The sequence below is a fragment of the Scyliorhinus canicula genome, chromosome 2 (assembly GCF_902713615.1).
Source record: "Scyliorhinus canicula chromosome 2, sScyCan1.1, whole genome shotgun sequence".
NCBI classification, from domain to species: domain Eukaryota; kingdom Metazoa; phylum Chordata; class Chondrichthyes; order Carcharhiniformes; family Scyliorhinidae; genus Scyliorhinus; species Scyliorhinus canicula.
This window is the reverse complement of record NC_052147.1, coordinates 177,230,005-177,256,757: the sequence shown is the minus strand read 5'-3', so window position 1 is coordinate 177,256,757 and position 26,753 is coordinate 177,230,005.

Sequence of the window (26,753 nt, the reverse complement as noted above, 5' to 3'; positions counted from 1 at the left end):
ACCCCCTGCAGATGCTGGATTTCGGAATCCAGCCAGGAACTTTTGGCTGCCCTTGTGGATGCACTGCGCAGCTGAACGAGCAGGAGCTGGTCGGGGAGGATGCTACATAACAGGAACCTGCCCCAGTGGAGCAGGGGCCAGCCGGTGAGACTGGAGAGACGGCCATCAAACAGGCTGATGAGGAAGTGGCAAGGAGGCACCGCATCATGCCTCGTGTATATCAGGAGCGCCAAGTGGAGAGCTTTCTGGGATATCACAGACGTCCATAACAGGTGCATCTGCACCATCACAGATGTCCTCTATGACCAGGATGCACAATAAATCAACTTCAATGTGGACCGAGCCCAAAAGGTTTTGCGGGCTGCAGGATTCACTGCCATTGCAAACATGCCCCAGGTCCGGGGCAGATCAATGGGACACATGTCCCCCTGCGTGCACCAGTTGACGGGGTCAGCAACCGGTACGGCTTCCACTCATTGAACATGCAATTGGTGTGTGACCACCGGCTATCTCATGCACGGCTGCGCACGATACCCAGGCACATACATAATGGCCGGGATTCTCCGACCCCCGCCGGGTTGGAGAATCGCCAGGTGGCGGCGTGATCCCGCCCCCACCGGCCTCCGGATTCTCCGACCCACCAAAAGTAGGTGAGACGTGAATCGCGCCGCCCGCCTCGGAGAATGGTGGGGACCGGCGCGGCGCTATGGACCCCGGGGCTGCCCAAATTCTCCCGTCTGGATGGGCCGAAGTCCCACCGGCGTGACCACAGATCACGCCGGAGTAAATCGAACCACCTTATATAACGGCATCAACCAGTGCTGATGGTTGACGCCAGACAGCGTGGAGGTAGGTCACGGCGTGGGGTGACCGCAGGAGAAGTGACAGCGCGGACGCAGTCGGTGTGGAGGGGGGAGTGAAGGAGGTGTGAGGTGGGTGGAGGGGGGAAGGGGGTTGGAAGGGGGAGAGTGCCGGCGTGAGGGTGAGAGTGCCGTGGTGAGGGGGCGAGTGCCAGGGAGGGGGGAGAGTGCCGGGGAGGGGAGCGAGTGGCGGGGGCGAGAGTGCCGGCGTGAGGGGGCGAGTGGTGGGGAGGGGAGAGAGTGCCGGGGTGAGGGGGAGAGTGCCGGGGAGGGGAGAGAGTGCCGGGGTGAGGGGGCGAGTGCCAGGGAGGGGGGGGAGTGCCGGGGTGAGGGGGCGAGTGGCAGGGAGGGGAGAGAGTGCCGGGGTGAGGAGGCGAGTGCCGGGGAGGGGGGAGAGAGCCGGGGTGAGGGGGCGAGTGGCGGGGTGAGGGGATGATTTCCAGGGCGGGGGGAGAGTGCAAGGGAAGCGAAACAGTGCCGGGGTGAGGGAGCGAGTGCCAGGGAGGGGGGAGAGCGAAAGGGAGGGGAGAGAGTGCCAGGGTGAGGGGCCGAGTGCCGGGGAGGGGGGAGAGTGCCAGGGAGGGGAGAGAGTGCCAAGGTGAGGGGGCGAGTGCCAGGGAGGGGGGGAGAGTGCCGGGGAGGGGGGGGAGAGCCGGGGTGAGGGGGCGAGTGCCAGGGAGGGGGGGGGAGAGCCGGGGTGAGGGGGCGAGTGCCAGGGAGGGGGGAGAGAGAAAGGGAGGGGAGAGAGTGCCAGGGTGAGGGGCCGAGTGCCGGGGAGGGGGGAGAGTGCCGGGGAGGGGAGAGAGTGTCAAGGTGAGGGGGCGAGTGCCGGGGAGGGGGGAGAGTGCCGGGGAGGGGGGAGAGTGCCGGGGAGGGGGGAGAGTGTCGGGGAAGGGGGAGATTGCCGGGGAGCGGGGAGAGTGTCGGGGAGGGGGGGAGAGTGCCGGGGATGGGGGAGAGTCCCAGGAAGGGGGGAGAGTGCCGGGGAGCGGGGAGAGTGTCGGGGAGGGGGGAGAGTGCCGGGGATGGGGGAGAGCCCCAGGGAGGAGGGGAGTGCCGGGGAGGAGAGAGAGTGCCGGGGTGAGGGTGCGAGTGGCGGGGAGGGGGGGGGGGGGTGAGTGCCGGGGAGGGGAGAGAGTGCCGGGGTGAGGGGGAGAGTGCCGGCAGGGGGGAGAGTGTCGGGGTGAGAGGGAGAGTGCCAGGGAGGGGGGAGAGTGCCGGGGTGAGAGGGAGAGTGCCGGGGAGGGGGGAGAGTGTCGGGGAGGGGGGAGAGTGTCGGGGTGAGAGGGAGAGTGCCAGGGAGGGGGGAGAGTGCCGGGGTGAGAGGGAGAGTGCCGGGGAGGGTATAGAGTGCCGGGGAGGGGGAGAGAGCCGGGGTGAGAGGGCAAGTGCCGGGGAGGGGGGAGAGTGTCGGGGAGGGGGGAGAGTGCCGGGGTGAGAGGGAGAGTGCCGGGGAGGGTATAGAGTGCCGGGGAGGGGGAGAGAGCCGGGGTGAGAGGGCAAGTGCCGGGGAGGGGGAGAGTGTCGGGGAGGGGGCAGAGTGCCGGGGTGGGGGGAAGTGTGCCGGGGAGGGGGGAGAGTGCCGGGGAGGGGGGAGAGTGTCGGGGATGGGGGAGAGTGCCGGGGAGCGGGGAGAGTGTCGGGGAGGGGGGAGAGTGCTGGGGAGAGGGGGAGAGTGTCGGGGAGGGGGGAGAGTGCCGGGGTGAGGGGGAGAGTGCCGGGGAGGGGGGAGAGTGCCGGGGAGGGAGGAGAGTGTCGGGGAGGGGGGAGAGTGCCGGGGTGAGGGGGCGAGTGGCGGGGAGGGGGGCGAGTGTCGGGGAGGGGGGAGAGTGCCGGGGTGAGGGGGCGAGTGGCGGGGAGGGGGGAGAGTGCCGGGGAGGGGGGAGAGTGTTGGGGACGGGGGAGAGTGCCGGGGTGAGGGGGCGAGTGGCGGGGAGGGGGTAGAGTGCTGGGGAGGGGGGAGAGTGTAGGGGAGGGGGGAGAGTGCCGGGGTGAGGGGGCGAGTGGCGGGGAGGGGGAAGAGTGTCGGGGAGGGGTGAGAGTGCCGGGGTGGGGGGGAAGAGTGCCGGGGTGGATGAGTGGCGGAGAGGGGGGGAGTGCCGGGGAGAGGGGGCAGGTGGCGGGAAGTGGGGAAGAGTGCCGGGGCGAGGGGACGATTGGCGGGGAGGGGGGAGAGTGCTGGGGCGAGGGGACGAGTTGCGGGGAGGGGGGAGAGTGTCGGGGAGGGGGGAGAGTGCCGGGGAGAGGGGGCAAGTGGCGGGAAGGGGGGAAGAGTGCCGGGGCGAGGGGACGAGTGGCGGGGAGGGGGGAGAGTGCCGGGGCGAGGGGACGAGTGGCGGGGAGGGGGGAGAGTGCCGGGGCGAGGGGACGAGTGGCGGGGAGGGGGGAGAGTGGTGGGGAGGGGGGAGAGTGCTGGGGAGGGGGGAGAGTGCTGGGGTGAGGAGACGAGTGGCGGGGAGGGGGAGAGTGCTGGGGAGAGGGGAGAGTGCTGGGGTGAGGGGACGAGTGGCGGGGCGGGGGGAGAGTGCTGGGGTGAGGGGAAAGGGAGAAGGAGGTTGTCCGCCGGCCAGGTGCCAGCTCCCAACAGACGTGCCCATGAAGCCCTTGGCCCCTGGCTGCGGGGAGGGGGGGGGGGGGGGGGGGGGGCGGAATGGGCAGTGCTGACATGTCGTCATTGCCCCACCCCCCCCACCCCCACCCCCTGCAGGCCGTTATGTTTGCTGATCACCCAGCGATGTTGGCCACCGTGGCAGCAGCCGCACTTCTACATGTTGCCCTGGGGGAGCAGGAGGAGGAACGTGCCAGGGGGCGGCAGAGGCTGCCGCAGAGGAGCGTGCTGCAGAGCGGCAGGTGGCAGTCGCCCAGACTGGAGGGCCGCCCGCCCGACAGGACGAGGAGGAGGAGCACGAGGCGGAGGAGGAGGGGGAGGAGGAGGAGGGGGAGGAGGAGGAGGGGGAGGAGGAGGTGGTGGCGCCACGGCCCTCCAGTACCCGTCAGATAGGGTGGGCCGCATCGTTGTGGTGTGCTGCGTCCTGCACAACATAGCCCAGCAGAGGGGCGATGTGCCGCAGCCAGAGGAGGGGGAAGTGGAGGAGCAGCAGGACGAGGCGCAGTCCTCCCCAGATGAGGAGTATGGGTGCAATGGTCAGGACAGACGGGCTGGACATGGACGGGTGGCTGCCCACTGTTATCAGCTGGGCCAGCGGGCACAGGACAGGTTGATAGCTGCCCGGTTCACTGACTAGGGGGGGCGTGGGAATTGCCTAGTATGGGCACAGACCACACATCACGACACCAGCCGACCACCCTCATCCTCCCCACACACCCACCAACACCCTCACCCCCCTCACCCACCCACCACCAACACCCTCACATCCCCCCCCCCCCCCCACCCATCCGCCACCAACCACCTCCACCCCATCTTCTGTTTCCTTGAGGGTGCCGTCACTGAGTTTGCGGCGCTCCCGTCTGGAGTCATGTCCGGAATACTTGAATCAGCTTTGGTTTGTCGATGCTCCCCGTCTGGAGTCGTTTCTGGTTCACCTGTGTCAGCTGAGGTTTCTTGATGCTCCACGTCTGGAGTCAAAACATTCAGGGATGTATTTGCTTGTGGAGAGGCTCGAGCGGATTGAATTAATGCGGCGTCACCGGAGTCACCAGTAGTCTCACTGTGATTGTCGAGTGCCTCTCTACACTCTAGCTGAGGTCTGTCACGTTGCACATCTGGTATTGGAAGTGTGATTTGCGTCACTTGTCGCACATACAGTGGGTAGAGCCTCAATGTCTTCTTGTCGTTCACTTGAGCTGGGTAGACTGTCATAGTCTACTTGCTGTGCAATTGAGCATGGCAGACCTGCATCATGTGCTGCTGGTTGCTCAGAGGAGGTTGCTAGACCCTCATGGTCTTGTTCATGCAAGGACTGCGCTCTGGAGTCTTGCGTTGCTTCTATCGTGGAGGCTGTCCACGAGCTCGCTGTGGAGGCTTGTGTCACTGGAGTCACTTTCTGTGTGGGGACGTGCAGTTTTCTCGCTGTGGAGTCTTTCATCGCTTTCTGTGTGGAGGCTGGGACCCTTCATGGTGTGTGGACCACTCTCTGTGTGGAGTTGGGGACTCTTTGCAGTCGTGTCCCACTCTCTGTGTGGCAGCAGGCCGCTCTCTGTGGGCTTGTACCGCTCTCTGTCTCTTGGCGTTAGGCCGCAGCATAATCCTACACTCACGAGTTGGGATGTCATATATGCTGGGCTGAAGATTCCCCATTCCGAAGAACTCATCGTTGGGGTCTTATGGTATAACACCTCTAGTTGCGGTTCGCATTTGGCACTGGGGTAGCCATCTCCCAAGATGAAATCTTCGTCTGCATCGTAGTCTTCCAGGACTATATCATCTTCTAGGCCAGTGCCAACTTCTTGTTGCAAGGTTCTGCGGAGGTTGCTTTCAGCTACTGGTCGAATTTCAGGCATTGTGCTGTCGTTCCAGGTGAAAGAATATTGTTTTGAGGCTTTTTTTTTTTAAATTCTTGTTTTGGGACATTTCCCCTTTAAGTGGCCGTGGTCCGGGGCCTTTGACGTCACGAAGCGTGTGACGTAGAGTGTATGAAGCAATTGAGCATGCGCAGATCGCTGTTCCTATACTTGGAGCCTTTTTTGCAATTGCGCATGCGCGGCTTATCGCGCATGCGCAAATAGACCTTCCCGTTCTGTGCGCTCTTCGCGCAACTGTGCATGTGCGGCTCTTTTTCCAAGATGGCTGTAACTCAAAACTGCCGTTTTCAGCAAATGGAAAGCCTACCTTCGCTTCATGGTTAGTATTGGCGCCTCTTTTACTGTTTTTTCTTGTATCTTCCTCGCAGAATTCTTGAAATTTGTCTAGGACTGCCTGGAAGTCGAGATTTCTGCTGCTTTTTCACCCGCAATAGTAAGTAGAAGCTTTATTTTCTCTGCATCCGCCAGGTCATCTAAATCGGATGCTACCAGGTAGATCTCGAATCTCTGCCTGAACCAAGACCAGTTTTCACTGAGATTGCCTTGGTACCTGAGTTGCTGTGGGACTGGAATCTCGAACATCATCTTGCCTGGGTGCTGTTGCTGGCTGTCACTGTTTGCTGAGTTGTAACTATATGGATTTAAACAGATACTCACTGGTACCATGTTTTGTTAAGCTCTTGACATAGCATAAGCTGCTTCCTTGATATGCACCTGACAAAGGAAGGTTCAGACTTGGAGATAGCTTTAACGCATTTATTATACTGTTAACGATTCTCCTACTTGGATTCGACTCTCCTGTCAATCCTGCTATAGCTACTCAGACTATCTAACCAGTCTGCTACAATCCACGCCGGGTGGGAGAATCGCGGGATGGCCGCTCTGGCACTCCCCGCGATTCTCCCACCCCCCCAAAATGGCGTGTCACGTTTTGGGACACGCCGCTTGGAGAATCGCGGGCCGCCGTTTTTCATAGCGGCGTGTCCCAAAACACGACACACCGTTTTGGGGGGGTGGGAGAATCACGGGGGGTGCCAGAGCGGCCATCCCGCGATTCTCCCACCCGGCGTGGGAGCGGAGAATCGCGCCCCATGTGTGCTGTGTCCTTTTATATGGGTAGCTCCCTTGTGGTAGTGTCACCTCTGTGTGTGTCTTGACTGCCCATTGGTCGTGTCCTATCTTACTGACCTATTGGTTGAATATCTGTGTGTCATGGTGTCTCTGGTGGTCCCTCTAGTGTTTATCTAGTCTTAGTGTATTTGCATTAACTCCTTGTGTGTTTATAGTGTCCTAGTGTATCGACATTAACCCCCTGTGTATTTACAGTGATGCATATCACCGCACTCGGGACTCGTCTGGGCGGCAGATGGTTGCTGGGCCGGCCTGCCCTCCGACCGCCCGGCCCCTTGGCTGCTCCTATCTCAACCTGCTGTACCGGTATGTCTGTGTTGTGCACACTAGTGAGTGTACCAGAAGCCTCATCGCTAAATTCCCCTACTGAGGTGAGTGTCTCTGTGATGGTGGAGGGTGTTGGAGATAGCAGTGGTGTTGAGTTGTGATGATCGTCCGACCCAGAGTCCATGGTCCCCTGGGGTGGCGGTTCATGTCCACCCGTCCACTGTGTGTCAGTGTCCTGCGTGTCGATGTTATGTCCGTCGGTGTCCTGGGTAGGGCTGTCCCGGGAAGGGCTGTCCCGGGTAGGGGTGTCCCAGGTAGGGGTGTCCTGGGAAGGGGTGTCCTGGTCCGGCTGCGACGGGGGCATGTGGCTTCCCCCCTCGTCACTGGGTGTCGCATGCCTGCGTCGCCGCACTCGCACGAGACGGGGGCGTCATCTCCGTGTTGCTCCGGGCCGGTCCCTGTCTCGTGGCCATCTGGGGCGTCCTGGGGGTGGACGGCATCCGCAGGGCTGGGTGCCTCGACGTTTGGTTCTGCAATACACAATACAGCATACATGGTTAGACACGTGGGCTGTGATCGGGGGACATGGGGGATATGGGGGAGGGGGGATATGGGGGATATGGGGGAGGGGGGATATGGGGGAGGGGGGATATGGGAGAGGGAGGATAGGGGGGATATGGGGGAGGGGGGATATGGGGAAGGGGGGATATGGGGGAGGGGGGTATGGGGATGGGGATTTGGGGGAGGGGGGTATGGGTGATATGGGGAGGGGATATGGGGGATATGGGGATATGGGGGAAGGGGATATGGCGGAAGGGGGATACAGGGGATATGGGGGATATGGGGGAGGGGGGATATGGGGGATATGGGGGAGTGGGGATATGGGGGATATGGGGGAGGGGGGATATGGGGAAGGGGGATATGGGGGATATGGGGGAGGGGGATATGGGGAGGGGGGATTTGGGGGAGGGGGATATGGGTGATATGGGGAGGGGGATATGGAGGAAGGGGGATGTGGGAGATATGGGGGAAGGGGATATGGGGGAAGGGGGATACAGGGAATATAGGGGATATGGTGGAGGGGGGATATGGGGAGGGGGATATGGGGGATATGGGGGATATGGGGGAGGGGGATATGGGGGATATGGGGGAGGGGGATATGGGGTAGGGGGGATTTGGGGAGGGGGATATGGGTGATATGGGGAGGGGGATATGGGGGATATGGGGAAGGGGCATATGGGGATATGGGTGAAGGGGGATATGGGGGAAGGGGATACAGGGGATATGGGGAGGGGATATGGGGGATCTGGGGGAGGGGAGATATGGGGAAGGGGGATAATGGGGATATGGGGGAGGAGGGATATGGGGTAGGGGGATATGGGGAAGGGGATATGGGGATATGGGTGAAGCGGAATATGGGGGAAGGGGGATACAGGGGATATGGGGAGGGGGATATGGGGAGGGGGGATATGGGGGATATGGGGGAGGGGGCATATGTGGGATATGGGGGAGGGGGATATGGGGGATACGGGGATATGGGGAGGGGGATATGGGGATATGGGGGAGGGGGATATGGGGGAAGGGGGAAAGGGGGACAGGCCATGGGGGGGTCTCACTTGGTGGTGTGCCCCCGACCTCTGCATCGGCAACCTCCCGGTCCTCAGGTCCGCCTGCCAGTTCCAGGGCCCCCTCCTCATGAACGGTGAGTGGTCTCTCATCAGCTGGGCCCCCTCCGGTCCTCTCACGCTCCCTGTTGTTGTGTGCACGCTTCTCCTGTGGGGGGCGGGTGGGTGGGTGACAGGGATAAAGGGCAACAGTGTTAGGCAGGGATATACACGCAGGCCAGCGGTTGTGCGTATGTTGGCAGAGATGCACAGCACATTAGGGTTAGGGTTAGTTGCACCTGGGGCTGTGCCGCACATCGGGGAGCCGGGGGGGGGGGGGGGGGGGGGGGGGGAGTACTCACCCTGGCTGCCCTGACAAGGTCATTCGCCTTCTTGTGGCACTGGGCGCCTGTCCTTGGTGTCACAGCAACAGCGCTGACGGCCTCTGCCACCTCCCTCCACAGGCGCCGGCTGAGGCGTGGGGCGACCCTGCAGCCATGTCCGGGGTACAGGGCCTCCCTCCTCTGCTCTACTGCGTCCAGGAGTGTCTCGATGTCGCTCTCCTGGAACCTCGGAGCTGCGTGGCGGACGGCCATCTTGTCGGGTCTCCGGGGTGGGGGGTGGCGGCGTGTTTTGTGCTGTGACACCGCGGCAGGTGATGCCGTCGCGTATGGCATCACGCCGCTACTAGCCCATTCCAGGCCGGAGAATTTGCGCCGTTTGGGGGGGCCCGATGCCAGAGTGATCCGTGCTGTTTTTGGCGCCGTGTTCCAGCGTTCGCGCCGAGTATGGGAGAATCTCGCCAAATGTATTTGTCCCGGCTCACTCGATGGTGAGGGGTTTTCGGCAGCGGTTATCCCCTGCAGTCGTGGATAATGGCGCCTATCCAGAGGCCCCAAACCTGCACGGAGAACCGCTACAATGTCGCCCAAGCAGCAACCAGGGGCATCATCAAGCGATGCATCGCCGTCCTAAAGGTGCAGTTCAGATGTCTGGACCGCGCTGATGGGGCCTCCAATATAGCACTCGGAGGGTCTCCCACATTGTTGTTGCCTGCTGCGTCCTCCACAATACGGTGCAGGACAGGGATGGGTGACATGCTGGAGGATGAGGAGGATGGACGCCAGGCCTCGTTCAATGAGGAGGACGAGGAGGTTGGACAAGCACAGGCAGCTGCATGGTTTTTGGGTCACAGTGCACATGACAACCTAATTGTCTCCAGGTTTGCTAACTAGGCAGCCTGTTCACTGGCAAACCAGCCATCCGGTCCCACACGCGCACACAACCCCCTCACTCCCCCATGACCACCCATCCCTCCCCTGTGCCCCCTGCCTGCACTCATCTCCCCCCACCCGAGACCTGCACCCCACTCCAAACTTTCCACTTGCCTCACCACAGAGTGTTGGCCCAGGGTTGGCTGTATCAGCAGATCTGGTCAATGGGGCGGAGGATGAGGATGACCCACTCCGCAATGAACTCTGGTCCTCCCCATTGTTTGACAAAGTCTGACTTCTACTCCGGTGTCACATTCCACTGTCTGGCCAGGTGATTGCTGCATGCATGCGAGCCAGTCCATCACACGGGTCCACAGACCTTGAGGGGAGAGGAGGGGTGGAGATGTGGCCAGTCTTGGTGATGGTGAGTAGCGATGGATCAATCACCATGTGGCATGGCCTGCCCGCATATCTGCCCTCGTCCCCTTCTGCCACCAGGGGCAACCCCGGGAGGTAGCCCCAGCTGACCTCGGTGCCTGGCCCATGCCATCATCCAGCACCCACACACCACATCACTGAGCATGCAAGCTGATGGCAGATGAGGTTTGGTCACCCCCTAGGTGGGGGGGGGGGGGGGGGGGGGGCTGGGTGTGGAGAATGGTGGGACGGGGATTGTGCCAGGGACCACCCTAATGAGGTTGTGCTGCTTGCTTCTTTCAGCACAACTGTCCGGTCCTCGCGGTGGGGCCCATGGCGCACAAGGTCTTTGCCACTCCCACCCAGGCCCACTTGACGTCGGCAGGTGGCAGCCTCGTTCCCATCCCGGGGAACAGGGCGTCCTGCCTCTCCCCCACGGCATCCAGCTCTCAAGCTCTGCGCCCACCAATCTCAGGCCGCACTCCCCTGGTGCCATCTTCCTGGCTGGAATGGGAGTGTGTGGGAAGAAGAGTGCTTACAAGGAACTGCAGCTTGTGAGCTTTTGAGTGCCATTCCTGATCCCAGTGAATCACATGCCGATGTGCGTTGGAATTGCCCTAGTTCCACATGGTGCGATTGCTGGTCCTTTAGCACCTCCTGAATGGCTCTGGCAGTCACCCCGGGACCGTGGAACATCACCCATACAGTCCCAGCATCAGCACATGGGGCGGGATCCTCCAGCCACGCTGCGCCGATGAAGCATCTCACTGCGGTGCTGCGTGACCAGTGAAAACTGGGAGACTCCCCTCCCGGGATCTACCCGGCTCGCAACGCCTCGCGAGATTCAACGCAATCTCGCGAAACGTTGATTGATTAATTGATTGATTGATTGAATTATTGCCATATGTACCGAAGTACAGTGAAAAGTATTTTTCTGCGGCCAAGGGAACGTACAAAGTAGACAAAAGAATAATCGACAGAGCACATTGACAAATAGCCCATCAAATAGTATATCGAATAGTTGCAGGGGGAATCCCACCCACAATGGGCTTTTCAGCAAATCTGCATATTAGAGCGGGTCAGTAAGCCTCACTCTAACGTGCAGATTCCCGAGGTACCTGAGGCTTTGGAATTCAATCCTTTTATCACAGGGACCTCAGACGAGCGCTGTTTGGTACTGAATCCTACAAATGGGTGCCAGCCTGGCACTGCCAAGGTGCCCAGATGGTACTACCAGCTGCCAGGAGTACTGCCAAGGTGGCATTTTTTGCATATGTGCCATTGGGCCAGGGTTGCACAGTGTGAGTGTTGGGAGGGAGGCCGGGGTCCCTCCCATGTTGCATTCAGGCTGGGGGGAAGTCGGTGATTCTTTCCGGAGCCTCAGAGATCTCTCACTACAGTGGGGAGTGCTGGCGATCGGAGCTCCCCATTGTAAAAAACGGGGCTGTGTGCGGCCTCGGCCATGTGTTCCCCATTCAGGCTCCTCAATCAAAGCGAGTCACTGTTATGGGCCAGGGTTTAGAGAACCCCAAAGTGTATCATGGAGTTCACCTGGCCCACAACTTTTAATAGATTGTGGTATGGGGAGCACACGGCTCACTCTACAGGTATGGTATAGCAGAAAATGGACCAGTGGTTTTTTAAAACAAAACAATGTTTATTCAAGTTAACCTTTTTAAAACAAACAGTGAATATCTTAGCAACCAATAAATCAAATCCACCCCCCAAAGAACACAACACTAAATAGCCTGTATGCTTTCCTTTTAACATCCAAAAGACTTAATAAACCTTCAAACAGGAGCACATTAGATATATATTCAATATTGAGACCTTTTTTACAATTCTGAGTTCACCCAAATGATCCATAGATAGTCTTTTGATGGCAGAGATCAACAGCAGTGCAGCTCACAGGCACACCCAAGCTTTCCTCAAACTGAAACTAAAAAGCAGAAGTGGAGCTCAGCTCCACCCACACTCTGACATCACTCCAGTAACGTGAGCAGCTCCATTTCTTAAAGGTACATTTCTTTAACACTCATTTCTTAAAGGGTACTCTCACATGATAGCCACGTCGAATAGCCATGTGTTTCTCGACACTGCGAGTACCGGGAAATAAATAGCTAAACACGCTCACTAAAGGTCGAGTCCTAAGTCTGTCAAACGGAGAATCCTGCCATCAGAATCAGCCAGCTTATCACCCGGATGGGAATTTTTAGCTTTTCTTCTTTCTCTGTAATGATGTGTTTGGCTCTCTATTCGGCATCCTGCTCGCATATTGACTCGCCATATGTATGAATTGTGGACATGAACTGTTTGGAGGATGGTGCATTTGGGGTCCAGTGCATCGTGTGTCACTATGCCAACCTCAGTGGCACCTTATCATTCTCGCTGTGGAAAAAAAAAACAGATGTTTTGTTGCAGCATATTCTGTGTTTTATAAAAATATATTTTTATTCTCCATTTTCACATTTTCTTCAGAATGTACATCCCACCAACAAACAGTAAATGGTAACGAATACAATGTCAATCCCCTTCTTAACAATAACGATCCCATTCTCCCACCACACCCCAAACAACGGCCCACCTGACAATATAAGTATCAAATAAAACAAACCCTCCCAAGGTGGAAAAAAAAGGAAAAAAGAAAAAGGAATCAGGTCAAAAGGCTGGAGGGCTGCGTACCAGAGGTGGTCGCAGAGGACCAAACGGGCTTTGCAAAGCGTAGGCAGCTCTCAGCGAACATCAGGCAGCTGCTGAATGTGACAACGATCCCCCCCCCCCCCCCCAAGGGGAGAGAACACCAGAGATAATCGTCTCCCTGGATTCAGAAAGGGCCTTCGACAGAGTCGAATGGAAATACCTCCTCGAGATACTGGAACGGTTTGGGCTGGCAGCAGGATTCACTGCCTGGGTGAGGCTCCTGTACAACGCTCCCAAAGCTAACACCACCAGCTCTGAATACTTCCAGCTACAGAGAGGAACAAAACAGGGCTGCCCCCTGTCCCCACTCTTGTTCGCGCTGGCAATCAAACCCCTGGCGATAACCCTGCAGGACGCAAAAAGCTGGAAGGGAATCCGGAGAGGACAGGGTCTCACTCTGTGCAGGTGACCTGCTCGTCTATGTCTCAAAGCCACAGGAGCGATTGAAGGCAATACTGCAAATACTGAAAGAGTTTGAAACCTTCTCAGGCTACAAACGTAACCTGGGCAAAAGCGAGACATTCCCAGTGAACCCAAATGTGGAAGGGACAGAGCTGGAGGGGCTCCCGTTCAAAACAGCCCAGAACAGATTCCACTACCTGGGGATCCAGATAGCCAGAGACTGGACACAGATCCACAAGTGGAACTTGACCAACCTGGTGGAGGAAGTAAGAAAAGACCTTCAATGGTGGGGCTCACTCCCACTCTCCCCGGCAGGAAGAGTGCAGACGATCAAGACACACGCACTGCCAAGGTTCCTCTTCCTGTTTCGATCCATCCCGATCTTCACCCCAAGGCCTTTTTCCAAAACACGGACAGGCTAATCATGGCGTTTGTGTGTGTGTGTGTGTGTGTGTGGGGGGGGGGGGGGGGGGGGTACAAGAACCCGACACAGATTGGGTACAAATGGAGGAGCCATCCTGTAAAGGAACAACCCTCTGGGCCCCGGCCACAGCAGCACTCCCATCCACCTCAACAAGGTACACAACGAGCCCAGTGGTAACGGCCACGCTGAGAACGTGGACCCAGCTGAGACAATACTTCAGGATAACCAAAATGTCCCTTATGGCCCCCATATGCGGCAATCACAGATTCCCCCCAGCCATGCTGGATACCACCTTCAAAAGGTGGATGCGGGACGGGGGCACACTGACGGTCGGGGACTTCTACGTGGGGCGCAGACTGGCGATACTGGACGAACTGACATGGAAGTGGATACTAGCAAGAGGACAGGAATTGAGGCACCTTCAAATAAAGCACTTCCTCCGCAAAGAGACAGTAGGGTACTCTGCGTCCCCAGAAAGCACACTACTGGAGGACCTGATAGGCACAAGCAGCGAGAAGTGGGGGCTATGTGGGAAAATATACGGACAGCTACTGGACAGAGCCCGGACTCCACTGGACGAGACCAGACAGAAATGGGAGGACAAACTGGGGACAGAGGTGGGGTGGGGACTCTGGAGCGAAGCACTGAACAGGGTGAGCTCCACCTCCTCCTGTGCAAGGCTAAGCCTAATGCAGCTCAAAGTGGTGCACAGAGTGCACCTGACCAGAACCGAATGAGCAGGATCTTCCCGGAGGTGGAGGACAAATGTGAACAGTGCCAGAGGGGCCCGGCCAACCACACCCGCAAGTTTTGAGCATGCCCCAAGCTTGCTGGGTTCTGGACAGTCCTCTCCGAGGCAATGTCCAAGGTTGTGGGGTGAGGGTGAAGCCATGCCCAATAGTAGCAATCTTCGGGGTATCGGAGCAGCCAGAGCTACACATGAGGTAGGGGGCCAACGCCCTTGCTTTCGCTTCCCTAATTGCACGCCGGAGAATCCTGCTTGGCTGGCGATCGGCAGCACCAGCCAAAGCTGCAGACTGGCTCGCTGACCTCTCGGACTTTCTCCACCTGGTACTAACGACATCGGCAGGAAGAGGCATGAGGTCCTGCAGCAGGAGTTCAGGGTGGAGGAGTTGCTCTACTGCTTAAGGAGAATATCACCGCTGTACTACGGGAGGACACCTCAGAGGGCAGTGAGGCTAAATGGGTAGAGATCAGGAATAAGAAGGGTGCAGTCACAATGTTGGGGTTTACTACAGGCCTCCCAACAGCCAGGGGGAGATAGAGGAGCAGATAGGTAGACAGATTTTGGAAACGAGTAAAAACAACAGGGTTGTTGTGATGGAAGACTTCAACTTCCCCAATATTGACTGTGACTCACTTAGTGCCAGGGGCTTAGACGGGGCAGAGTTTGTAAGGAGCATCCAGGAGGGCTTTTTTAAAAAAATAATTTTTATTCAAATTTTCACATTTTCACAAAAAAGAAAACAATAACAGAAAATTCTAAGAACAAAAAGAACTGAACCCCCCGTATATACAAAAGAGAAACAATAAATTAACGCCCATCGTTGACAAAAAGCAGATATTCAACCCAAAACAAAAACAAAGAGACAGCCCCCCCCCCCCCCCCCCCCCCCCCCCCCCCCCCCACTCCCCCGGGCTGCTGCTGCTGATCTTTTGTTTTTACCGTTCTGCCAGGAGATCTAGGAATGCACTGATCCCCTTAGGGCAAATTTCACCCTCTCCAATTTAATAAACCCCGCCATATCGTTGACCCAGGCCTCCACGCTTGGGGGCCTCGCATCCTTCCACTGAAGAAGAATCCTCCGCCAGGCTACTAGGGACACAAAGGCCAGAGCACCGGCCTCTTTCGCCTCCTGCACTCCCGGCTCCACTGCAACCCCAAATATTGCGAGTCCCCAGCCCGGATTGACCCTGGATCCTACCACCCTTGATACCGTCCTTGCTACACCCTTCCAAAATTCCCCCAGCGCCGGGCATGCCCAGAACATATGGACATGGTTTGCTGGGCTCCCTGAGCACCTAATACACCTGTCCTCGCTCTCATAAAACCGGCTCATCCTCGTCCCGGTCATATAAACTCTATGCAGCACCTTAAACTGTATGAGGCTAAGCCTCGCACAAGAAGAGGAGGAGTTCACCCTTTCTAGGGCATCCGCCCACATCCCCGCCTCAATCTCCTCACCCAGCTCCTCCTCCCATTTACCTTTCAGCTTCTCCACCGAGGCCTCATCTACCTCCTGCATCACCTGGTATGCTTCCGAGATCCTCCCCTCTCCGACCCATACCCCCGAGAGCACCCTGTCCTGGACCCCACGTGGCGGCAGCAGAGGGAACCCCGCCACCTGCCGCCTGACAAACGCCCTTACTTGCATGTACCTAAAGGTGTTCCCCGGGGGGAGCCCAAACTTCCCCTCCAGCTCACCCAGGCTCGCAAACTTCCCGTCTATGACCAGGTCCCCCAGCCTCCTGACACCTGCCCTGTGCCAACTGAGGAACCCGCCATCAATTCTCCCCGGAACAAACCAGTGGTTCCCCCATATCGGGGACCCCATCGAGGCCCCTACCTCCCCCCTGTACCGCCTCCATTGCCCCCAAATCTTGAGGGTAGCTGCCAGCACCGGGCTCATGGTATACCTCGTTGGAGGGAGCGGCAGCGGCGCCGTTACCAGCGCTTCCAGGCTCGTGCCCACACAGGATGCCATCTCCATCCTCTTCCATGCTGCCCCCTCCCCGTCCATTACCCACTTACGCACCATCGCTGCGTTGTCAGCCCAATAATACCCACAGAGGTTGGGCAACGCCAGCGCCCCCACCCCCCCCCCCCCCCCCATCCCTGCCCCGCTCCAAGGACACCCGTCTCACCCTTGGAGTCCCGTGTGCCCACACAAACCCCGTAATGCTCCTGTTAACCTGCCTGAAAAAGGCCTTTGGGATAAGGATGGGGAGGCACTGGAACAGGGACAGAAACCTCGGGAGCACCGTCATCTTGACTGACTGCACCCTACCCGCCAAAGACAGCGGCAGCATGTCCCACCTCTTAAACTCCTCCTCCATTTGCTCCACCAGCCTTGTGTGGTTTAGCTTATGCAAGGCCCCCCAGCTCCTGGACACCTGAACCCCCAAGTACCTGAAGCTCCTCTCCGCCCTTTTCAGTGGGAGCCTCCCAATCCCCCCCCCCCTTCCTGGTCCCCCGGGTGTACCACAAACAGCTCGCTTTTCCCAAATTTAAGCTTATACCCTGAGAAATCCCCAAATTCCCAGAGAATCCCCATCACCACCAACATTCCCCCCACCGGGTCCGCCACATACAACAATAGGTCATCCGCATAGAGCGCCACTCGGTGCTCCTCCCTACCCCGGACCAGCCCCCTCCAATCCCCGGACTCCCTCAACGCCATAGCCAGGGGTTCAATTGCCAGCGCAAAAAGTAGGGGAGACAGGGGACACCCCTGCCTTGTCCCTCGGTATAGTCGAAAATACTCCGACCTCCTCTTATTCGTGGCCACACTCGCCATCAGGGCCTAATACAACAGCCTCACCCAACTGACAAACCCCTCCCCAAACCCGAACCTTTCCAGCACCTCCCACAAGTACCCCCACTCTACCCTATCAAAGGCCTTCTCCGCATCTAGCGCCACCACTATCTCCGCCTCCCCTTCCACCGCCGGCATCATAATAACGTTCAAGAGCCTCCGTATATTAGTGTTCAGCTGCCTCCCCTTCACAAACCCCGTTTGATCCTCGTGGATAACCTAAGGCACACAATCCTCTATCCTCGTGGCTAAGATCTTTGCCAACAACTTGGCGTCCACATTCAGGAGTGAGATCGGCTGGTATGACCCACACTGCAGGGGGTCCTTGTCTCGCATAAGGATCAAGGAGATCAGTGCCCAAGACATCGTCAGGGGCAAAGCCCCCCCCTCCCCTGCCTCGTTTAAGGTCCTAACCAACAGGGGGCCCAGCAGGTCTGCATACGTCTTGTAAAATTCAACCGGGAACCCATCCGGCCCCGGCGCCTTCCCCGACTGCATGTTCCCTTTCCCTTTGACCAGCTCCTCAAGCTCAACTGGTGCCCCCAGACCCTCCACCCGTCCCTCCTCCACCCTCGGGAATCTCAGCCGGTCCAAAAAGCACCCCATCCCCCCCTTCTCCGCCGGAGGTTCGGACCGATATAGTCTCTCATAAAAGTCCCTGAAGATCCCATTAATGTCTACTCCCTTCCGCACCACATTTCCTCCCCGGTCCTTAACTCCACCAATCTCCCTAGCCGTATCCTGCTTACGGAGCTGGTGTGCCAGCATCCTGCTCGCCTTCTCCCCATACTCGTACACAGCACCCTGAACCTTTCTCCATTGAGCCTCCGCCTTTCTGGTGGTCAACAAGTCGAATTCAGCCCGAAGGCTGCGCCGCTCCCTCAGCAATCCCTCCTCCGGGGCCTCCACGTACCTCCTGTCCACCCTCACCATCTCCCCCACCAATCTCTCCCTTTCTCTCTGCTTCCCTCTCGCCCTGTGAGCCCGAATGGAGGTCAACTCCCCCCGAACCACCGCCTTCAGCGCCCCCCAGACTGTCCCCACTCGGATCCTCCCCATTATCGTTGGCCTCCAGGTACCTCTCGATGCATCCTTGAACCCGCCCCCTCACCACCTCGTCCGCCAGCAGCCCCACCTCCAAGCGCCACAACGGGCGCTGGTCCCTCTCCTCCTCCAGCTCGAGGTCCACCCAATGCGGGGCATGGTCAGAAATGGCTATCGCCGAGTACTCAGCGTCTACTACCCCCGCAATCAGCGCCCTACTCAAAACAAAGAAATCGATCCGGGAGACGGCACATGGGAGAAGTATGAAAATTCCCTGGCCCTCGGTCTCGCAAACCTCCATGGATCCACCCCTCCCATCTGGTCCATAAACCCCCTCAGCACCTTAGCAGGCCTCCTACCCGTCCTGGAACTGGATCGATCCAGTGGCGGATCCAGCACCGTGTTGAAATCCCCCCCCATTATCAGGCCCCCCCGCCTCCAAATCTGGAATCCGGCCCCAACATGCGCCACATGAAACCCGCATCATCCCAATTCGGGGCATATACATTGACCAGCACCACCCGCTCCCCTTGCAGCTTGCCACTCACCATCACGTACCTCCCGCCGCTGTCTGCCACCACACTCGATGCCTCAAATGACACCCTCTTCCCCACCAGGATTGCCACCCCCCCGGGTTTTTGCATCCAGCCCCGAATGAAACACTTGGCCCACCCACCCCTTCCTCAACCTAACCTGATCCGCCACCTTCAGGTGCATCTCCTGAAGCATAGTCACGTCCGCCTTCAGCTTCCTCAGGTGCACGAACACACGGGACCGTTTAACCGGCCCATTCAGTCCCCTCACATTCCAGGTGGGCCACCTGCCCCCCTCCCCCGTCGACTAGCCAACACCCTTTCGTAATCCGCCACGTGCCCGCGCCCCCCACTCAGCCCGTTCCCCACAGCGACAGACCCCCATCCCGACCCCCTCTACCCGCTCCAGCTCCTTCTTGGCCATTCCAGCAGCAACCTGGTATCCCCCCCCCTCTCCCCCCCCAAAACCTCCCTCCCCCCCCCCCCCCCCCAAACCTAGGGCTCCCTCCCCCAGCTGCGTAATTTTGGTCATTGTACCTCCGTAAGTCAGCCGACTCCTGCTGACCCCGGCTGCTCCCGCCACCCCAATTACCCTCCCCAGTGTCACACAACCATTCTCCCAATGCAGACCCTGCCCCCTGCATCTCCAGCGCGGGAGAAAAGCCCGCGCCCTCTATCCCAAGCCCCGCCCCCGACCCAAAACACGGGAAGCCAGGCACATGACCCAACAGGGCCGCGAACCCCACCCAAACCCGCAACCAGTGAAATAATAAAAATCCCAACATGATATGATAAATCACCCAAGTAAACAGATAACAGTCCCGAAAAGCAGAAAAGAAAAGCAGCAAAAAAAAACATTGTCCAATAGAACCAAAAAGAGCGAAAGGATATCAAGGAGGACAAAGCCTCCGGGCTGCGTACAACGTTCCCCAGCCCCCAGTCCTCAGTTCAAGTCCAGCTTCTCTGCCTGGACAAAAGTCCAGGCCTCCTCCGGGGAGTGAAAATAAAGTTGGCGGTCTTTATAAGTGACCCACAGGCGTGCCGGCTGTAACAGGCCAAACTTGACCCCCTTCTTGTGGAGCACTTCCTTCGCCCGGTTAAACCCAGCCCTTCTCTTCGCCACCTCAGCCCTCCAGTCCTGGTAGATCCTGATCTCCGTATTCTCCCACTTGCTACTTCTCTCCCTCTTCGCCCAACGAAGCACACACTCACGGTCGACCAAGCGTTGAAATCGGACCAGCACCACCCTGGGCGGCTCGTTCAGCCTGGGCTTCCGCAGCCGCACCCGATGGGCACTCTCCAGCTCCAGGGGTCCCCGGAACGACCCCGCGCCCATCAGCGAGTTCAGCATCAGGACCACGTAGGCCCCCAAATCCGAACCTTCCAGCCCCTCCGGGAGGCCCAAAATCCGCAGATTCTTCCGGCGGGAGCGGTTCTCCATCTCCTCCATCCTTGCCAACCATTTCTTGTGAAGCCCCTCGTGCGACTCCACCTTCACCGCCAGGCCCAGGAGTTCGTCCTCGTTCTCCGAAGCCTTCTGCTGCAGCTCCCGAATCTCCGCAGCCTGAGCCGTCTGAGTCGCCCTGAGCCTGTCCAGCGATGCCCTCAACGGCTCCAGGATCTCAGCTTTTAGTTCCTGGAAGGAGCGCAGCAGCAGCTCCTGCTGCTCCCTCGCCCACTGCTGCCACGCTGCCGGTTCCCCGCCCGCCGCCATCTTGTCCTTTTTGCCTCACACCTTCTTCTGCTGCAAAGTTGATTTTCTGGTCGCTCCACGTCTGGTCCAGCCCATCCACCAGCCGCCAAGCACAGAGGCTGTGTTTCCATCCGGGGGAAAATCAAATCAGCGCCGTTGAGGGCCCTTAAAAGAGCCCTTGGTGAGATCTTTTCACAGTTGTTCTCTGCTGCTAGAATTCAGCTTTCATAAAGGCCCTCAGGTCAGCTTGAGGCCTTTAAACTCGCCCTTCCTCCGCCTGCATGCTGGAAGAGGCTTTTGTCTCTGCCGTAGCTCCAGCCAAATCTTTCACTGTTTCTGCGGGTCTGGTAACCAAGAAACATACCATTCCTGGGGGAAAGTACTCCTCAACATTCACCTATGCTTTTTCATCAAAATTCCACCCCATATTGCTTAAAAAAGAGCTCTTTTCTGTAACCTTGGGCAGGCGCTGCCTTTTGTGTGACCACTTACTCCATGGTGCACACTGGAACTAAGCCAGGAAGGCTTCTTAAGACAATATGTAGACTGTCCAACTAGGGAAGGGGCTATACTGGACCTGGTATTGGGGAATGAGCCCAGCCAGGTGGTAGACGTTTCAGATGGAGAGCATTTCGAGAACAGTGACCACAATTCAATAAGTTTTAAAGTGCTGCTGGACAAGGATAAGAGTGGTCTTAGTGTGAATATGCTAAATTGGAGGAAGGCTAATTATAACAATATTAAGCGGGAACTGAAGAACCTAGATTGGGGGCAGATGTTTGAGGGTAAATCAACATCTGACATGTGGGAGGCTTTCAAATGTCAGTTGAAAGGAATTCGGGAACAGCATGTTCCTATGCGGAAGAAGGATAAATACGGCAAATTTCAGGAACCTTGGATAACGAGAGATATTGTAGGCCTCGTTAAAAAGAAAAAGGAGGCATTTGTCAGGGCTAGAAGGATGGGAACAGACAAAGCCTGTGTGGAATATAAGGAAAGTAGGAAGGAACTTAAGCAATGAGTCAGGAGGGCTAGAAGGGGTCACGAAAAATCATTGCCGAATAGGGTTAAGGAAAATCCCAAGGCTTTTTACACATGCATAAAAAGCAAGAGGGTAGCCAAGGAAAGGGTTGGCCCACTGAAGGATAGGCAAGGGAATCTATGTATGGAGCCAGAGGAAATGGGCGAGGTACTAAATGAATACTTTGCATCAGTATTCACCAAAGAGAAGGAATTGGTGGCTGTTGAGTCTGGAGAAGGGTGTGTAGATAGCCTGGGTTACATTGAGATCCAAAAAGATGAGGTGTTGGGCGTCTTGAAAAATATTAAGGTAGATATGTCCCCAGGGCCTAATGGGATCTACCCCAGAATACTGAAGGAGGCTAGAGAGGAAATTGCTGATGCCTTGACAGAAATCTTTGGATCCTCACTGTCTTCAGGTGATGTCCCGGAGGACTGGAGAATAGCCAATGTTGTTCCTTTGTTTATGAAGGGTAGCAAGGATAATCCAGGAACTACAGGCCAGTGAGCCTTACGTCAGTGGTAGGGAAATTACTGGAGAGAATTCTTCGAGACAGGCTCTACTCCCATTTGGAAGCAAATGGATGTATTAGCGAGAGGCAGCACGGTTTTCTGAAGGGGAGATCGTGTCTCACTAACTTGATAGAGTTTTTCGAAGAGGTCACAAAGATAATTGATGCAGGTAGGGCAGTGGATGTTGTCTCTATGGACTTCAGTAAGGCCTTTGACAAGGTCCCTCATGGTAGACTGGTACAAAAGGTGAGGTCACACGGGATCAGGGGTGAGCTGGCAAGGTGGATACAGAACTGGCTAGTTCATAGAAGGCAGAGAGTAGCAATGGAAGGGTGCTTTTCTAATTGGAGGGCTGTGACTAGTGGTGTTCCGCAGGGATCAGTGCTGGGACCTTTGCTGTTCGTAGTATATATAAATGATTTGGAGGAAAATGTAACTGGTTTGATTAGTAAGTTTGCAGACGACACAAAGGTTGGTGGAATTGCGGATAGTGATGAGGACTGTCAGAGGCTACAGCAGGATTTAGATCGTTTGGAGACTTGGGCGGACAGATGACAGATGGAGTTTAATCCGGACAAATGTGAGGTAATGCATTTTGGAAAGTCGAATGCAGGTAGGGAATATACAGTGAATGGGAGAACTCTAAAGAGTGTTGAAAGTCAGAGAGATCTAGGTGTACAGGTCCACAGGTCACTGAAACGGGCAACACAGGTGGAGAAGGTAGTCAAGAAGGCATAAGGCATGCTTGCCTTCATTGGCTGGGGCATTGAGTATAAGAATTGGCAAGTCATGTTGCAGCTGTATAGAACCTTAGTTAGGCCACACTTGAAGTATAGTGTTCAATTCTGATCGCCACATTACCAGAAGGATGTGGAGGCTTTAGAGAGGGTGCAGAAGAGATTTACCAGGATGTTGCCTGGTATGGAGGGCATTAGCTATGAGGAGCAGTTGAATAAACTTGGTTTGTTCTCACTGGAACGACGGAGGTTGAGGGGCCACCTGATAAAGGTCTACAAAATTATGAGGGGCATAGACAGAGTGGATACTCAGAGGCTTTTCCCCAGGGTAGAGGGGTCAATTACTAGGGGGCATAGGTTTAAGGTGCCAGGGGCAAGGTTTAGAGGAGATGTATGAGGCAAGTTTTTTACACAGAGGGTAGTGGGTGCCTGGAACTCGCTGCTGGAGGAGATGGTGGAAGCAGGGATGATAGTGACATTTAAGGGGCATCTGGACAAATACATGAATAAGATGGGAATAGAGGGATACAGACCCAGAAAGTGTAGAAGATTTTAGTTTAGACGGGCAGCATGGTCGGCACGGGCTTGGAGAGCCGAAGGGCCTGTTCCTCTGCTGTACTTTTCTTTGTTCTTTTTTCTTTGTGTGGTGATATGCATCACTGTAAATACACAAGGGGTTAATGTAAATACAAGTAGACTAGATAGGCACTAGAGGGAGCACCAGAGACATGACACACAGACAGTCAACCAATAGGTCAGTAAGATAGGACACAGCCAATGGGCATTCAAGATACACAAAGAGGTGACACTACCACAGGAGGGCATTACACCAACTCGTATAAAAGGACACAGCACACATGATCTTGCTCTTTCCAGTGGAGACTCTCAGTGTGTACACAGGGTTGATTTGAAACACATCACACCCACCACGTGGATTGTAGCAGACTGGTTCGTCAGTCTGAGTAGCTATAGCAGGATTAAGAGGAGAGTCAAGTCCAAGTAGAAGAATTATTAACAGTTTAATAAATGTGTTAAAGCTATCTCCAAGTCTGAACCTTCCTTTGTCAGAGTGCACATCAAGGAAGCAGCTTATGCTACGTCAAGAGCATAACAAAACATTAAGATTAAGTACGCCATCCGAGGGTCAGAGGAAGGCTTCCTGGATACTTGGGGCAGTTCGTCGGCCTGTTCCAAAACCTGTTCGAGGCCAGCAACGAGGAGTAAGCCAGGGAAAACAAACGGCAGCTAAGTGATCCTTTTCACTGCAATTAGAAATTCTAATTTGGGTCATCACTGTATCAGATCCTTTCCCTCAGAGTAATGAGGTGCAGACTAATGTGGACTTTGAAAGTGTGCTGACAGTGCCCACCATGTGTGGTGGCTCAGAGGATGGGAGTCCAGTTGGCTCTTTGCAGCATGAGGTCGGGGAGATTGTTAACTCCCAGGCCTTTCCCGCATGCTCTGTTTCACTATCACACCCAAACAAGACTGAGTGACCAAGTAGATTAGCATATTGTCCATTCACCTCTTGAATTAGCATTTGAATCGAAGTTAAGCTAATGAAGGTTTCTTCTCTTAGTTGCTTTTTGGAAGGTCCATATGTGGGTGAGTTTAAGCATACTGAACTCAATACTTAATCAAAATGAACCCGCCACAAAACTGCCCAGAAATTGATGATCTCCATTTCAGTCATCTTAAGGGTGGTGAAAGTTGGAGAAGTTGAATTGAAGTTTGTGAAGTTGAATTGATGCGAGTTCCAGTTACCACACATTGTTGGAGCTGAGAAGAGAAAGCTTTACATTTATGATTGTATTAATAGCTAACCTTGGGTGCTTCACATTGCCACTTGATATAAATGATCCAATCACATTGAAATATTTTGCTTACTCAACCTTCTTCCCCCCTCTACCGCCCCCTCAAAGAGAATCCGCAAAAGTCCTCATTTCAAATCATGCCATGCGAACTGAGAATCCCACAGCGATCAGAGGCAATGGTGCAGTGGTATTGTTGCTGCACTGGTAACCCAGAGTCCCAGGGTAATGCTCTGGAGACCTAGGTCTGAATCCCATAATGACGGTGGAATTTGAGTTCAATACATGTGACTCCAGGCCTGCAATGTGGTTGATTATCATAGATTATCATAGAATTTACAGTGCAGAAGGAGGCCATTCAGCCCATCGAGTCTGCACCGGCTCTTGGAAAGAGCACCCTACCCAAGGTCAACACCTCCACCCTATCCCCATAACCCAGTAACCCCACCAACACTAAGGGCAATTTATCATGGCCAATCCACCTAACCTGCACATCTTTGGACTGTGGGAGGAAACCGGAGCACCTGGAGGAAACCCACGCACACATGGGGAGATGTGCAGACTCCGCACAGACAGTGACCCAAGCCGGAATCAAACCTGGGACCCTGGAGCTGCGAAGCAATTGTGCTATCCACAATGCTACCGTGCTGCCCCTTCAATTCTGACCTCTTGTGCACCCTGGATTTTATTCAATCCACCATTAGAGGCTGTTGCTTCAGTTGCCATGGCCCTTAGCTCTGGAATTTACTCCCTATACCTCTTGATTCTTCTTTAAGCTTAGTTCTTTGAACAAGCTTTTGGCTATCTGCCCCAGTTTCCTGTTCTGAGGCTTAATGCTAAATTATGTTTGATAACATTCCTTTTTAAAAATTCTTTCATGAGATATTGGCATCACTGGCGAGGGCAACATTGGTTGCCCATTCCTAATTGTCCTCGAGAAGGTGGTGATGAGCCACCTTCCTTAACTGCTGCAGTCCATCTGGTGCAGATACACAAAGTGCTGTTAGGGAGTTCCAGGATTTTAGCAATGTTAAGCCTTTAAATGTCATGGGGAGATGGTCAAAATGCTCCATGCAGGTGATCATTGCCTGGCACTTGTGTTGAATTGAAGGTCACTACGAAACAAAGATAGCTGGGCCTAGGACACTGTTGCAGTGGTTCTTCAGGATAATGCCGCATGGACAAGGTGATTTCTGACCAACAACTATAATAATCCTCTTTTCTGCTCAGTAAAACCTCAACCAGTGGATAGATTTCCCCAATTCCCACCTGATCCCCAATTGTTTTTTCCATTCATGGGACATGGGCTTTGCAGTCAGGCCCGCATTTATTGCCCATCTCTAATTCCCTTGATGGAGCAATTAAGAGTTGCTGTGGATCTGGAGTCATACGTAGGCCAGACCAGGTAAGGACGGCAGGTTACCTTCGTCCGACTCCGTCAACGTCTTTCTCCTTTTGCCGAATACACCAATTGTGGGTAATTGGCTGGCTGTCTCACCAACTCCTCCCCCCTTTTGCCGACTATGCCAATTGCAGGATCTCGGTGTCTATTCATATACTTGTAACGCCGTACCAGATAACCATGATTCAAGACTGGCTTCTTAGGTTAAAAGCAATTTGCAACTTTTATTTTGTCAGCTTCTAGTGTCTATTGGTAAGCTTCAATTTTCAAGTACAAAATTTAGGATGTTGAAAATGAAAATGGCTTATTGTCACGAGTAGGCTGTGAAAAGCCCCTAGTCGCCACATTCCAGCACCTGTCCAGGGAGGCTGGTACGGGAATCGAACCGTGCTGCTGGTCTGCTTTAAAAGCCAGCGATTTAGCTCAGTGAGCTAAACCAGCCCCGACTAGCCCTGCAGCAACCTAATCAGAATGGCAAAGCAAGCAGATAGAATAGGTTTCAGAGGATAGGTTGAATTGATTCTAGAATGGCTCTCCTATCCTGATACTTGAACTTTTAAAAAGATTACTATCTTTAAAGTTTTGTCCTTTTTACAGCTGTGATTGGTTTTAACTAATCTATAATTCATTTAATTCGGCCGAAGTGTGTCTGTCAGTCAAATTAAGGGATAAAATATTTCTGTATTTTTCCACTCAGAGAAAAGCTTTCCCACCAAAGATTCTTACGATGGGATGACTTGTTACCACGGACACAGAACTGGATCTTAGCCCAGCTCTCTAACATAAAGTCTCTCTACCATCTTCACTGTCCACTTGGTTCAAGGGCAATTAGGGATGGGCAATAAATGCTGACCTTGCCAGCGATGCCCACATTCTATGAATGAATTTTAAAAACATTAAGGGCCTTCCAACCTCAGACCTCTGCATGAAATGAAACATTGA